Source organism: Triturus cristatus, chromosome 5_1, assembly GCF_964204655.1.
Source record: "Triturus cristatus chromosome 5_1, aTriCri1.1, whole genome shotgun sequence".
In the NCBI taxonomy this organism is placed as follows: domain Eukaryota; kingdom Metazoa; phylum Chordata; class Amphibia; order Caudata; family Salamandridae; genus Triturus; species Triturus cristatus.
Window position 1 is genome coordinate 73,085,788 of NC_140587.1, and position 14,421 is coordinate 73,100,208.

Sequence of the window (14,421 nt, forward strand, 5' to 3'; positions counted from 1 at the left end):
GCAAAAAAAAGCGCTCCCCAGTCAGCCACTGTTTATTTTTGCATTGCGCTGTCACTTTAAGCGCGATGCAAAAATAAATATGCGGCCTGCTTTCCTTCTGCCATCAAAGGTTTCTTGTCTTTATGGGGCCATGTGTTTGAAACACATGGCCCCATAAAGATAAGAAAAGCTTTTCCCACAAACGTAAAGCAACCGAGCCAGTCCAACTGGGACGGCTCTAAAAAAGAAAACTGTACGTCACTAGACGCTCTTTTCCAATGGCTGGCCACCGTTTAGCTTAAACGGTGACGCCAGCCAATGGAAAAGAGGGGCGGGGCTTAAAGCCCACTAGAGAAATCTACCCTAACTCATTAAATCTCGTCAGCGAGACTGCGCATGTCTGTCCAGTCTACGCCAGGCAAGACCTATTAAAAGAGGCATGATGATTGGTCTCTGAATCCAGGAGCGCTAGGAGCCTGTGGATGGCCGGATTAGACACCCCCCACCCTTTGAAAATGGGGCTAATGATTGATCCGCACCAACTCTCTGGGATGGAACCTGTTAGAGAGATACTGCCAATAGCGTGTTCGCTCAGAAATGGGGGGTCTTCTTTAAAAATAGCCTGTGGAATACTGTTTGGTTCTGGCCCCATCACGGCGTTCCGGCAGATATGACTGTTTTTTTTCTTCTGATGGCAAGCAAGTGTCTCACTCTTCTGCACGCAGGTGTGTTTGCTTGTCACTCGCTATGTTAGCCCCACAATTAGGCACTGTCATGTGAGGCGGCAATTTTGTTATATGTGAACATGTTTTCGTTTTGGTTTTATTCTACAGTCATGATGTTTGGGGGAGGTTTGTTGGTTGCAAATGTTTGAGCAAGGAGAGCTGCCCATCCCGCCTCCGAGATGTTTGAGTTATTTATTGCTTTCACTGCTCTGTCCAGGCCACGGATTGTCTCCCAGAGCAGCCTGGAGCTCCAGCCTGGAGCTCGTCTGCTCGGGGTTATATATATGTCTAGAATGCCACCGTGCTGGACCTCCTAATCTCCCAGAGTTGCTTTCACCTTGTTTTCTTGGTATTTTTAGTCTTTCCCAAAGGGAAGGATAGCCGATCTGTCTTCCTTGGGAGTCTGATGGTTTTTCGTAATTCCTTTTTAAAGCCTTGGCATTTAGTCAAGTGTCTTCTTTGCCCTTTTTGCGTTGGTGGCAATCCTCTTTTGACTGGGCAGTGTGAGTAATAGGTTGGCACAAAAACCCATCCATGCAGCAGTTTGATTACTTTGGTGTTAGTGCGGGCGTTGTATAGCATCTCGGCTAAGCGAGCAAGGTCTGCTGTTGTGTTATCACACATCTCAGGCACTTTATCTTGATTGAGTGTATTGTGCTGACTTCTGGTGCTGGCCTGTGAGTTGCAGGGGTCATTCCAAGTGCAAGCATCTGGTAGGAGGGGTCACTGTCTGCAGTATATTGAAGTGTGTATTGATGAAGCAGTGGAAATAGTGGGAATAAGATGAATCTATAGTCAATGATGGACTTTGAGCTGTTATAGGTGAATTTGGGTGGGTTGTCGTCTGGTGGTCTTCCATTTAGCACTTTCATGCCCCAAAATTGCAGGGCTATCACCAGCTTTTCTCCTTTTATATGAAGATATTTTACTGTAAGCTTTGATTATGGTTGTACGTTCCAGAGGTTTCGACACTGCTAGTATGCCATCTTTTTCTAGGGTGTAAATTCAATTTGCTTTGAAGTCCCCTCTCTGTATTGTGTCCCAAGATGTGTTGGCTTGCTTCAAGTCGGTTATTTGAAGATTATAGTTTCCTGATGTGCTTGCTTTTTAATCGGGTTAGGGTGGGCATAAACATTGAACAATAGAACTGGCGACCTATTGTGTTTGCACCACTTGCTGAATTTGATTATTAAAGTCAGCAGAAGGTAATAGCTCGGAAGTGATGCTCAAGGTAAGCAACACATGGACTGCGAGCCCCCTCTAGGTTTTCAGTAGCGCTGTTTTTGTGGCCATGACTTGGTGGTGCATGTAGCCTTCCACAGGCAAAGTTACCCCTGCCCAAGTCTCTTGCAGGTCAATGAATTGACGGTTTTTCCTATCCTTTTGTGGAGCAGGGTTTTGGCCTCTGCAATATTCCATGAGAAGAGTTGTAATGCCTCCTCCTCCGACACCCCAGTGGTTTGTGAGTGATGAATTCATGGGCCATTTAGTGCAGCTGTATTCCAGTCCCATCAATGCAGGCGTAAGTTATTGGTCAACTTTGTTTGTGTTATTGCCCACATTCTCTGTCCAAATTGACCCAGGCACCCTACAAGCCTGAGTAGAAGGGAGCTATTTTTGGGGTATCTCAGTTTCTTGTGCTCTGCATCAGGGGAAGGGGGCACCGAGACGTGATGTATTTTGGAAGCATTATTCCCCACATTTCAAATGCACTGGCTGCCTTTAGAATTGAAGTCGCTATTTCCTCTGTGCCCCTTGCTGTTGATGATAGTTCAGAGTGATGTGCCCTTCGTTCGTGAGGAATTCAGCGAATAATAGATCCTGTGAAGTTATCTTTTTCAAGTCGTGATCTCTGCTAGAAGTTTCATGATGTTTCCTCTCCGGAGTATACCGTGTGTACCTTCTGTGGCGTCTTCTGGTTTAGTATGTCATGACTCCCTCATGCGCCCTCTGTGTGGTGGCCTGGCATGAAGGGCTCACGTTTTGCCACCCCTATGGCACCTTATGGCGCGTTATGATTCCATGCCCGAGTTTCCCCAAACCCCCTGATTCTATTACGCCTGAGCTTGCGAGCATTCCCTGAACACGTGAACCAGTGGCTGCTTTGGCCCTACGCTCCCTCTGGAACAAGCCTCTTTCCTACTCACTCGCCTGCTGAATCGACCGGACCTTGGCAGCGCTCTACCCATCTGCAGTTTCTCGCCTCCTCTGGAGATTCCCTTAGCTCCAGCTCCTCAACACATCCTTCGTCTCCACCTCCTGCTCAGCTGCTCCAGGCTCCCGGCTACCTTCTGAGTCAAGACCTCAAGACCTTCTTTGAACTTAGGACAAGTTCAAGTAGTAAGCCAAGTACTTGTTATCATGTTAGTGCACACTATCCCCTAATAGTAGTAAGCAGGCTGGAGTATCAGCGTCAACAAGAGCATGGACTTGTCTGTGCACATTTACCTCACAGACTCAGAGGGTCTCCAGTTAATGCTGTGACCGAAGCCAGTACCACAAGTCTCTCTTTTCTTATTTTGTCCCAATCCCAGTGAAGGGGGCCCCTTCCCAAGTACAAACCAATCCCGGTGAAGGGGCCCCTTCCCAAGTATATACCCATCCTGGTGAAGGGGGCCCATCCCAAGTACAAACCAATCCTGGTGAAGGGGCCTCTTCCCAAGTATATACCCATCCCGGTGAAGGGGGCCCATCCCAAGTACAAACCAATCCCGGTGAAGGGGCCCCTTCCCAAGTATATACCCATCCCGGTGAAGGGGGCCCATCCCAAGTACAAACCAATCCCGGTGAAGGGGCCCCTTCCCAAGTATATACCCATCCCGGTGAAGGGGGCCCTTCCCAAGTACAAACCAATCCCGGTGAAGGGGCCCCTTCCCAAGTATATACCCATCCCGGTGAAGGGGGCCCATCCCAAGTACAAACCAATCCCGGTGAAGGGGCCCCTTCCCAAGTATATACCCATCCCGGTGAAGGGGGCCCATCCCAAGTACAAACCAATCCCGGTGAAGGGGCCCCTTCCCAAGTATATACCCATCCCGGTGAAGGGCCCCCTTCCCAAGTACAAACCAATCCCGGTGAAGGGGCCCCTTCCCAAGTATATACCCATCCCGGTGAAGGGGGCCCATCCCAAGTACAAACCAATCCCGGTGAAGGGACCCCTTCCCAAGAATATACCCATCCCGGTGAAGGGGGCCCATCCCAAGTACAAACCAATCCCGGTGAAGGGGCCCCTTCCCAAGTATATACCCATCCCGGTGAAAGGGGCCCTTCCCAAGTACAAACCAATTCCGGTGAAGGGGGCCCTTCCTAAGTACAGACCCATCCTGATGAAGGGGGCCCTTCCCAAGTACAAACTCATTCCGATGAAGGGGCCCCTTTTCAAGCATATGCCCATCCCGGTGAAGGGGGCCCCTTCCCAAGTACACATCCATCCTGGTGAAAGGGGGGCCCTTCTTAAGTACGATGAAGGGGCCCCTTCTCAATTTCTATCATCAAAGAGCTCCTGTCACAAAGCACACTGAAGGGCGTTGACAGGCCTCAAGACGCTATCATTCCTCGTCTTTGCACAAGGCACGGGATCTCTGGACTGTTCTCAGCCGTTGTGTAACTTCTGTCGGTGGTTTCCACGCCCTCTGGTTACTTCCTGTAAAGCTGCACCGAGGCTGTGGTTATTTAAGTCCACTTGCAAGTGTGTGCTTGCCCACTGGCTGTGAAACGCCCTTTACGTGCCCAGAAGTGCCATCCTTGGTCCTCAGGTTGGCAAGAGTTCGCCTCTGGTAACAAAGCGAGCAGTCTATCGGGACGTTGTGTTACACAACTTAACGACTGTGGCTCAGTCACCCACCGCAGACCAGGGCCCGCCTCGCCCTTGGCCCTGGTCCAAAGCAACAGGAAAACGCTGTGAAGCGGCAGCGCTGGCTGAGTCATAGCGCTTTGTTTCACATGGGGGTGGGGGGGGGGGGGCTGCAAGGAGAGAGGGGGCGTTTTGGGGAGGCAACGCTGACAGTGGAGGGGATGGGATAAATTAAGCGCTGTGAATCCGCAGCGCTGGCTGCGTCATGGCGCTTAGTTTGATATTGGCGTGGGAGGAGGGGGGTTGAAGGGGCTGCATGGAGGGAGGGGGCGTGTTTGGAAGGCAACGCTGACAACGGAGGGGATGGGATAAAAGGCTATGAGGCGCCAGCGCTGGCTGCATCGTGTTCAGGAGGGGGCGGCTGATTGTGGGCAGCACGAACAATGGAGTTGGGGCTGGGGGGTGGGCAACAAGGTCAACGAAGGGTGCACCATTAATCTAAAATGACACCTACGCTTAATGTCACTGAATGCAGTAATCTAGTGTGACATGTACAGTGTACATTAATTCCGTTTTGTAGGTAGATTAGCCGGGTCCTATGCATGGGACAGACGTGTCGATGGTTCGTCTGTTAGGGCAGGCCAGGCTCGGCTCCGGCTGTGGCTCGGCTCGAGATCGGCTCTCACTCGGCCCGGCTCGGCTCTCCTCCTTGATGTAAAGGCTGGTCGAGAGATGGAACTTGAATCGTTTCATGAGGTCCCGCTGGAGTCATGGGCGTCTGCAGAATTTTTTCGGGAGGTGGGGGGGCTAACCTGGCAAATGAAGGGGCGTGGCTAATGTTAATCAAGTCAAAAAGTCAAAAAAGCTTTATTTCGATAAAGACATATCATAAAAGCTGAATATAAAAAGGGATTAAAAGGCTATTTACAACAATCTCTAAATTCATTGACTTTAACAAAGAATGCATAAATTCTGTACAAGTTAAAAGGATCAATATAGATTATTAATTAAAACCAGATTAAACAATACATTTAAGCCTTTTGCTTCGAAGGTACCATGCCCATGATAAAAATTTAGAAAGGCCACAAGCATATAGTGGACGCGAATCTGACATTAGGATACGCAGAGCCTCAATGTGGGACCTAGTGCCTAACAGTCGACACAATGCTTTAAGCCACTTTTGTCTTGGTTTCATGTACTCCGGACATTGGAACATAAAATGCGCTATTGTCTCGGGGCTGGTTATACAGAAAGGACAAAGTGCAGTTGTCTGAGCCGGGTATTTCCAGCGTGCTGTGAAAGCTCGTAATGGAAGAGTCCCGACCCTAAACTTGAAATAAAGAGCCCTATCAAGCGGTTTCCCAATAATATCCAAATAAAGTTCCCGAATAGGTAAATCCTTGAACTTTAAGAAGTCCTCCGAAAGTTTACCCAGGGAATGATTGGCGTTAGTTCGAGACATGACCCAATTCCAATACATGGTCTTTAATATTGCCTTTAGGGGAGAGGACCTACCAGCCCAAGCTTCACTTAGCCCAAGATTGCCAAGCAGAGCTTTTACATCTTTTAACCACTTTATCTTGTACCATCCCGGTAGTGACATTATTTCAGACAACCCTTTAGCATATTTGGCCAATTCTGGAACTCGCCACAGCCGGGCCCATAAAAGCAATGGTCGCAGTTTTGCAAGATCGCCAATCGGACGACAGCCTAAGTCAAGCATCAACGGTAGCACTGGCGTACCCTGAGGAAGTGACATCAGCGACCTGCAAAATTTGTTTTCCGACCTTGACAGCTCATCTATATTATAAGTGCCCCATAGTTCTGCCCCATAGAGGGCAGAACTAACTCCTCTTGCTTTGTAAATATCGATAACAGGGGCTATTGGTCTTATTGTACAGAGACGCCGTTCCTTTAGCAGAGCCCCAGTTACCCTCTTATGGGTTAGGAGCATTTTGCATAAATGCGGGGTCCACTGCATGGTATGCGATATACGTATACCCAAGTAATCAAATACCTTCTCCCTACCCAAGGGTACAGAATTCAGCACAGGAGGACGTGCAAGTTTTTTGGGGGGGATTCATCACTAAATATTTAGTTTTGTCAGTATTAATCAATAGGGGAGGGGCCCCTTTCAACAACCCACCGTCATCTAAACGGAATACGGAAACCCTCCCCCTAACGGGCCACCTGCAAACATACAGGGGGAAGTGGAAATTGTACTCCCCCCCCCCCACTAGGGCTGGTAAACGACAGCAAGGAAAGACCAATTCCTAAAGTAAACAAAAAGTGTCCTGCTCTATTAACAAATGAGCCAAATGCACGCTGAACTACTTAATAAAGCCACCCCTTGTCCTAATGCTTCGGACCCGCACCGTGGGGCTTCCCTTGACTTGGAACCTATAACTGGCATCTTGCCAGGCCAATAAGGACCCATAACAATATAGGAATTTGGACACAGATTTCAAAGAGCCATGCCAGGAAAGGATGCCCTCTGTATATATTGAAATGATTATTCCCTAACTATGTATATGTCTTGATACAAGTTGAACCATTGTACACAACTTCATCTCAAAGATAATTATTATTGACACTGTGCAAAATGTATTTGATAGTGGGTCAATATAAGAATTGATTTTAGAATCTTTATTGCCAGATCACAGTGCAAAGTTGTATATACAGGATTATATGTTTAAAAAAAAAAAAACGTATTGTTTACATTCAGTATAAAATATCTGTAACCATAAAATGAATAAAGAATGTTTTTGATACTACTGAATAGAGGTTGCATGCGTATGTCTATGACATGTAGTATTTAGGTCCATGATTATTTTCAACTTTCCTAACTGTGATATTTACATTTAGTTATTTTCCCTGATTTAGGAATTTGTGTCAGGGGTACCCTTGTTTTTACACACAATATGGACCCATACCCACCAAGCATTTGCTGTAAACTTTCAGCCAAAACCAGCTTATAGGTGTTAATCGAAACCCTACTTACTGGTACTCATTTATCGACCACAGTAGGATAATGACTGCATGTGCCTGCCGAGCTCTGAACCTGTGACTGTGAGATCAAACACAACCTCCTGCCCGTACATACCAATTAATATTGCCCGTTAATTGCTGTTGTGCTGTGCGAGATCTCGGGCTGTCGTAGGGAGCTCCCTCTCTTTTTACCTGTGGTTACTCATCCTGTCACCCCGGAGCTGTGGCCCGGTCTTCCTAAGCTGACTCTTTGCTGTGCCTGCTCATACCTGGGGGCCGGTCGACATCGTCCCGGAGCGTCCTGCTGCTGCTTTGTCCTTCCCCCCCCCCCCTCCCGCCGCCACATCTCAATCTTCCGTGGCCACAGCGTGGAGGGAGGGCGTGCAGGGACTACACTACCCAGGATCCCCGGGCCCACCTCGGAAGCAGCGTCACCGGATTTGCGGCCGGAGGCGCTTTAAAATCGCCATCACACCCCGCGTCGCGGGATCGCGCGCGGGCAGCGCCGGGAGAAGCCCGGGACAAGGGCGGGAGCGTCTGTGGCCGTCAGGGGCCAGAGGAGGCCGGGCAGGGCCACGGACCTTGGTTTTAATTTTTGTCATGGACCTGTAAGTAGGTTTTTTATAGCATTTTGGTGCACGCGTGTAAGCCCAGGTGGGCGCATTGCCCCCATTACAGTGTACATAGCTCAGATAAAAATTGTTGTTTAATTGTACACTGTAGTCAACCATTGTCAATCACTTCATGTCTAAGCCTAGGTCAGTAAAATCTGCCGTCACAAATGAAACTAGGACAATGGACAGCTATCTTGTTAAAGTGGTTAACAAGATTAATCAAGATAGGAGACTTTCTTTTGGTAGATTAAGTCCTGAGTTATCACCATTAAGGACTACTATGTCTACCACTCCAACGCTATCCCCAGACAGAGGAAGTGTTAATACTCACGATGTAGACATAAACATGGATGCGACCACTTTAGCCAACACAGTAGAGGGGGCAACCATAAATGTTCTTAGTCCTAGCCAGAACTCGGCATCTCCCACAAAGGTCATACAAAACTCATCTCCCATTCGGAGAACAGTGCGTGCCTGTAGGAAGATCCCGGTTAAGAGGGCAGTGACCCGTAAGCCCAAAAAGCAAGGTTCAGTACCATCGACTGGGGGGGTTACCTCTGAGCCCTTGAACAAAGACTCAGTGCCTACAAATAACGTTGAGGGTAGCCCCCTTTTTCCAGCACACATTGAACTTCTGGCAACCATTTTAGAGTCTAAACTTGAGGCCCTGATTAGTCCATTGCTGGCAAAGTTAGACTCAGTCATACTAGAGGTTACCAGACTCAAGGGTCTCTTAGACTCTAACCTGATTGGGCCCTCCTCATTGACTTTCACCCAACCCGCTCCTTCGTGCCCCACAGGACTTAGCCTTTTGGATCCCGCCTTACACACTTCTGATAATACTAGGGAGAATGGCACTGGGGGTAATAATCAGGTACTCCAGGCCGCAAATGCCTTGACTACTATCTTACCATCACAACCATCTGTAGGTCCTAAAGTCGTATTAGCTTCATCTTTACGTCAACCCCAGATAGTACAAAACAGCTGCCAGATTGCCCCGAAGAATGTAGTAAGGGGTGATGCTATGGGGTATAGTAAATCCATGAGGAAAAATGTTGTCAACCTCCCACCACAGTGCATTCCTTACACTGTGGTACTAACTAATGTTCCTGAGGTTGACTCCTGCATGTCTAATCCCATGTTGGAAACCCATGATGCTCTAAAAAATAAAACACTCGCCTGGCTGAACAAGAACTGCGGCTTTCCGGTGGCCTTCTCAAACGATATTTTATCCACTCGTAGAGTTGGTTGGATTGGCCATGGTAGGAAAGTCACCGGGGGGATTGTATTATTGTCAATTTTAAATATCCACAACACGTTGCTACTGTCCTCCTTAGAGCTGCCTCTTTACCCTTCCAGGATAACTCTGTATGTGCTAGACCACTTGGTTATTTTTATAGTCACTTGGCCAACACTCAATCACCACTATTTCAACAGCCAGAGTATTGTGGAAATGCTTCTGTCAGGGGAATGGCTGGTTCTTTCCCTATTAGGCCGTTGAATGCATCTTTGTCTCAAATCGGAGGAGAGCCTCATGGGTATCAGCCAGTCAACAGGGAGATGTTTAACACTACTAGGCCGTTGAATGCATCTTTGTCTCAAATTGGAGGAGATCCTCATGGGTATCAGCCAGTGAACAGGCAGAGGTTTAATACCCTTCCCCTTCAAAATCGTTACACTGCTTTATCCTCATTGGAGGAAAATGATTGACTTCCCGACATCACGAGGAACCCCATTGAGCCACCTGCCACATCCCCTTCTCTTAAAATTGCCACCTGGAACATTGCGGGCATAAAGAACAAAATTGGGAACCCGAAATGGCTATTGACACTTAAAGCTTTTGACATTATCGCCTTACAAGAGACCTGGGACCAGACGAACAGTTTTTCCTTGGATGGCTATAGCCACTTTTGTATTCCAGCCATCAGCAGTGTGGCAGGACGATCCAAGGGAGGCCTGCTAAGCTTATTTAAATTGGACATAAAGGGTAAACTTACTCAATGCTTATCTGGCTCCGATCATTGTTTGATTGTTGAACTCGCCTTGCAAGATAGGGCTAAGATTCTCTTTGTCAATTTTTATAATTCTAATGCCAATGATTGTACCAGTCAAAACTTAGAATTACTGGACAAATTTTTGTCAGTCTATAGCACTAATGTACATACTTTTGAATTAATATTATTAGGGGATTTTAACATACACCCATGTTCCCTACCATGCCCTAGCCAGGATGTTGAAGTTCCCCCCTTTTCTTCCTTAGTGCACCTAGAACATACTAGGCGTGGTGAACTTCTTGAAATCTTCTTAGCTAGTTGGAACCTACACGAATCTGCTTGTGGGGATGGGAAAGATAGATCCCCTACGTTTAAAGGAAATGACATGGGTACTATTATAGATTACATCTTTTTGACTTCTTTTTTGTTAAATTATGTGATTAAATATTATACAGAGGTTTCAGTTTTTAGTGACCACAACCCTGTTCTACTAGAACTAATGATCGCAGATGCAATTACTTTAAAATCTGTGAAATATAAAGGGGGTACGAATCTTATGGCAAAAGATCAAAATCGCCGGTTAAAATGGACAAAAATAGTCCCTGAAACCTTCTTACAGGAGGTTCTGTCTAGGACTGAGGACGAAGTTGCAATCTGTCTATCTAACAGAACCCAGAGAAACGAGGTTATAATGGCTTTCGATCTTATTTGCATAGAAATCAAACGTAGCCTCCTGAATAAATCGAGCTCAAAGCTGTTAGACGGTAAAAGATGGTTTGACAAGAATTGCTCAAGGGCTCACAGCGAACTATTAAAAGCCCTGAAAGCCAATCCTAAAATCCGTGCGGATATAACGAGTGCAAGGACCACGTATAAAAGAACAATTTTAGAAAGAAAGAGGGTCTTGAAAGATTCTGCTCTAGCGCAACTCTTAGATCCTGATACATTAAAAAACAGTGGCCTATTTTGGAAAATATTAAATCAGCCACTCTTCTCAGAGGATTCAAACACACCTCTAGAGGCAAACATCCCTGATGATGGCTGGATTAAACACTTCAGTGAGATATACTCAGAATCCAATAGCACTGTTATCACTGCCGCCCTTACAGAAGAGTCAGATGGCGAATTAAGCCCCGCTAAGGCCTCCGTAGTCTTTGTTGCAGCTGAAGTGGAACGGGCAATAGAACTGACTCCGAAAAACAAAGCTCCAGGCCCGATGGGGTGCCTGGGGATGTTTTTAAACACGCACCCAAGTTTTGGTCCAAAATTTTATGTAATGTTTTCAATGTCCTCTTAATTGATAAAATTCCGGATTCATGGAAGAAATCTATTATTATACCGGTTTTTAAAAAGGGCAACAGGCTAGACCCATCCTGTTATAGACCGATTTCTCTAATCGACTCATCGGTGAAAATACTGGGGAGGGTCATTCTATCTAGACTGAATGACTGGCTACTTGAGAAAGGGGTTTTATCTAATGTGCAGTATGGTTTTAGGTCTAAAAGAAGCACAATCGATCAGGGCCTTAACTTGCATCTACTGGTCGAAAAATATACTAGAGCTAGGGAGGGGTCCATGTATCTGGGGTTCATGGACCTCTCGTCTGCTTTCGACCTTGTAAACCGCTCAAAGCTGTGGAATATCCTGCTTGAAATAGGATTGGATAGGGCCCTTGTCTGTCTTTTAGCTGACCTTCATTCTGACCTAACAGCTGCGATCAGAGTTACCTCGGAAGGTCGCTGCACTAGTCATTTTAAGTCTGAAAGAGGGGTGAGGCAGGGGTGCATTCTGGCTCCCCTCCTCTTTACCGTTTACATAAATGCATCAGAATCTTCCTTAAAAACGGCAACCCTGGATGTTCCGCGTATAGGCAAACTTGGCATTCCAGTCCTCCTATACGCGGACGACGCTGTTTTGCTCTCTCGTACTGGTGTGGGCCTTCAACGGCTACTGGATGCATTTGAAGTTTTCATGGGTTCTTTCGATTTAAAGATTAACGTCAAAAAATCCCAAATCATGATACTGGGCAAGGGTAAAAACATTAAGTCATCAAAAACATTTACATGTGGGAAACAAGAACTCTGTAGGGTAGCTACTTTCCCCTATTTAGGGATTACCTTTGATGAGAGAGGATCCTGGGGTCCCCAGATTAAAAATAGAAATCTCGCTCTCGCTAGATCCTCCTCAGCCCTTCATAGTTTCATAAAAAAACTGGGGGCAAGGCCAATAGTTACTTTGCTACAACTTTATAAAGCCAAAAGTCTGGCTGTTGCCACATATGGCAGCGCCATCTGGGGCTACTGTTCCACAGATACTATTTAGATTACCGAAAACAAGTTTTTTAGGTCAGTTCTTTCTGTACCCCAGTCAACCTCTACATATATTGCTCATTCCGAATTAGGCATGGGGTACATCTCAGATTTGATTAAAACAGCCCCTGTCTTGGCCTGGCTCAGGATCTGGCTGAACAAGGAAATTCCTTTCAACCATATCATTTTAAAAGATTGTCTGCAGTTAGACAGGGCAAGTAAAATACCATGGATAGCCTATATTAAAGATAGCCTCGCCAAGCTAGGGAGACCGGATCTCTTTTTAACCCCTTCTACAATAACCGTGAAAGATATAGTTCTAATTAAAGGAATGTTGAGAGATATGTTATGCCTAGATAGGGAACAATTGGAGCTCGAGAAACCCACGGTAAGGTCTGGCCTTATTTTGTGTACCCATGTGGGCCCAGAACCATATTTGACTATTGTTAACTTCCAATTTCATCGCTTCTTGTTAACTAGGTTTCGGTTGAACCTGATCCACTTATCCCTGGGTCATTTTCCAAGTTGGTGTTCTCCGGATAATGCTCCGCCATGTAAGTGTGACAATTTTTCGACCCAGAACACTCTGCATTTTTTGATGTTCTGTGATCACTTTACGGCATTAAGAAGGAAATTTTTGAGACCGATTCTTAAAGAGGCAGGGTTCATACAGGTTAAGCCAGCATTATTGTTCCTTCAGTTATTACAAACCCCAAGGATAATATTCCATGTTGCCAACTTCCTTGTGGGGGCCATCAGGGCCAAGAAAAGGATGGTGCCTGATAATCCGACGAAAATGGTCCAATAGAAAGATGAATAGTATATTGCCTATCAGTATTGTTCACCCCCTGAATTATTCTTATACTGATGAGTTCTTTGTTAATGATGTGTACAGTTTGTTTTATCCTTACTGACCTCTTTTTAAATGTATTTTTAGGAATGGATTTTATAGAAAGTATTTATTTTTGAATTTATATGTAAGCAGTATCAGTATGTAAATATATTACGCTTTTATTATGTATTTATTGCTTTTGACGATTGAGTGTAAATATTTTGTTCCTATGTCTTTTTATGATATTGATTTATCGAAATAAAGTATTCTGACTGACTGACTGACTGACTGACCCATAACAATACAGGAATTTGGACACAGATTTCAAAGAGCCATGCCAGGAAAGGATGCCCTCTGTATATATTGAAATGATTATTCCCTAACTATGTATATGTCTTGATACAAGTTGAACCATTGTACACAACTTCATCTCAAAGATAATTATTATTGACACTGTGCAAAATGTATTTGATAGTGGGTCAATACAAGAATTGATTTTAGAATCTTTATTGCCAGATCACAGTGCAAAGTTGTATATACAGGATTATATGTTTTAAAAAAAAAAAAAAAGTATTGTTTACATTCAGTATAAAATATCTGTAACCATAAAATGAATAAAGAATGTTTTGATACTACTGAATAGAGGTTGCATGCGTATGTCTATGACATGTAGTATTTAGGTCCATGATTATTTTCAACTTTCCTAACTGTGATATTTACATTTAGTTATTTTCCCTGATTTAGGAATTTGTGTCAGGGGTACCCTTGTTTTTACACACAATATGGACCCATACCCACCAAGCATTTGCTGTAAACTTTCAGCCAAAACCAGCTTACAGGTGATAATCAAAACCCTACTTACTGGTACTCATTTATCGACCACAGTAGGATAATGACTGCATGTGCCTGCCGAGCTCTGAACCTGTGACTGTGAGGTCAAACACAACCTCCTGCCCGTACATACCAATTAATATTGCCCGTTAATTGATGTTGTGCTGTGCGAGATCTCGGGCTGTCGTAGGGAGCTCCCTCTCTTGTTACCTGTGGTTACTCATCCTGTCACCCCGGAGCTGTGGCCAGCCAGGACTGATGGCTTTGTCGCGGTCACTGTTACGCTGTTGTTGTAACAAATAACTGATCTGTAGATAAAAGCATGACCTAGTCATCCATGTACCTCACACTGTAAA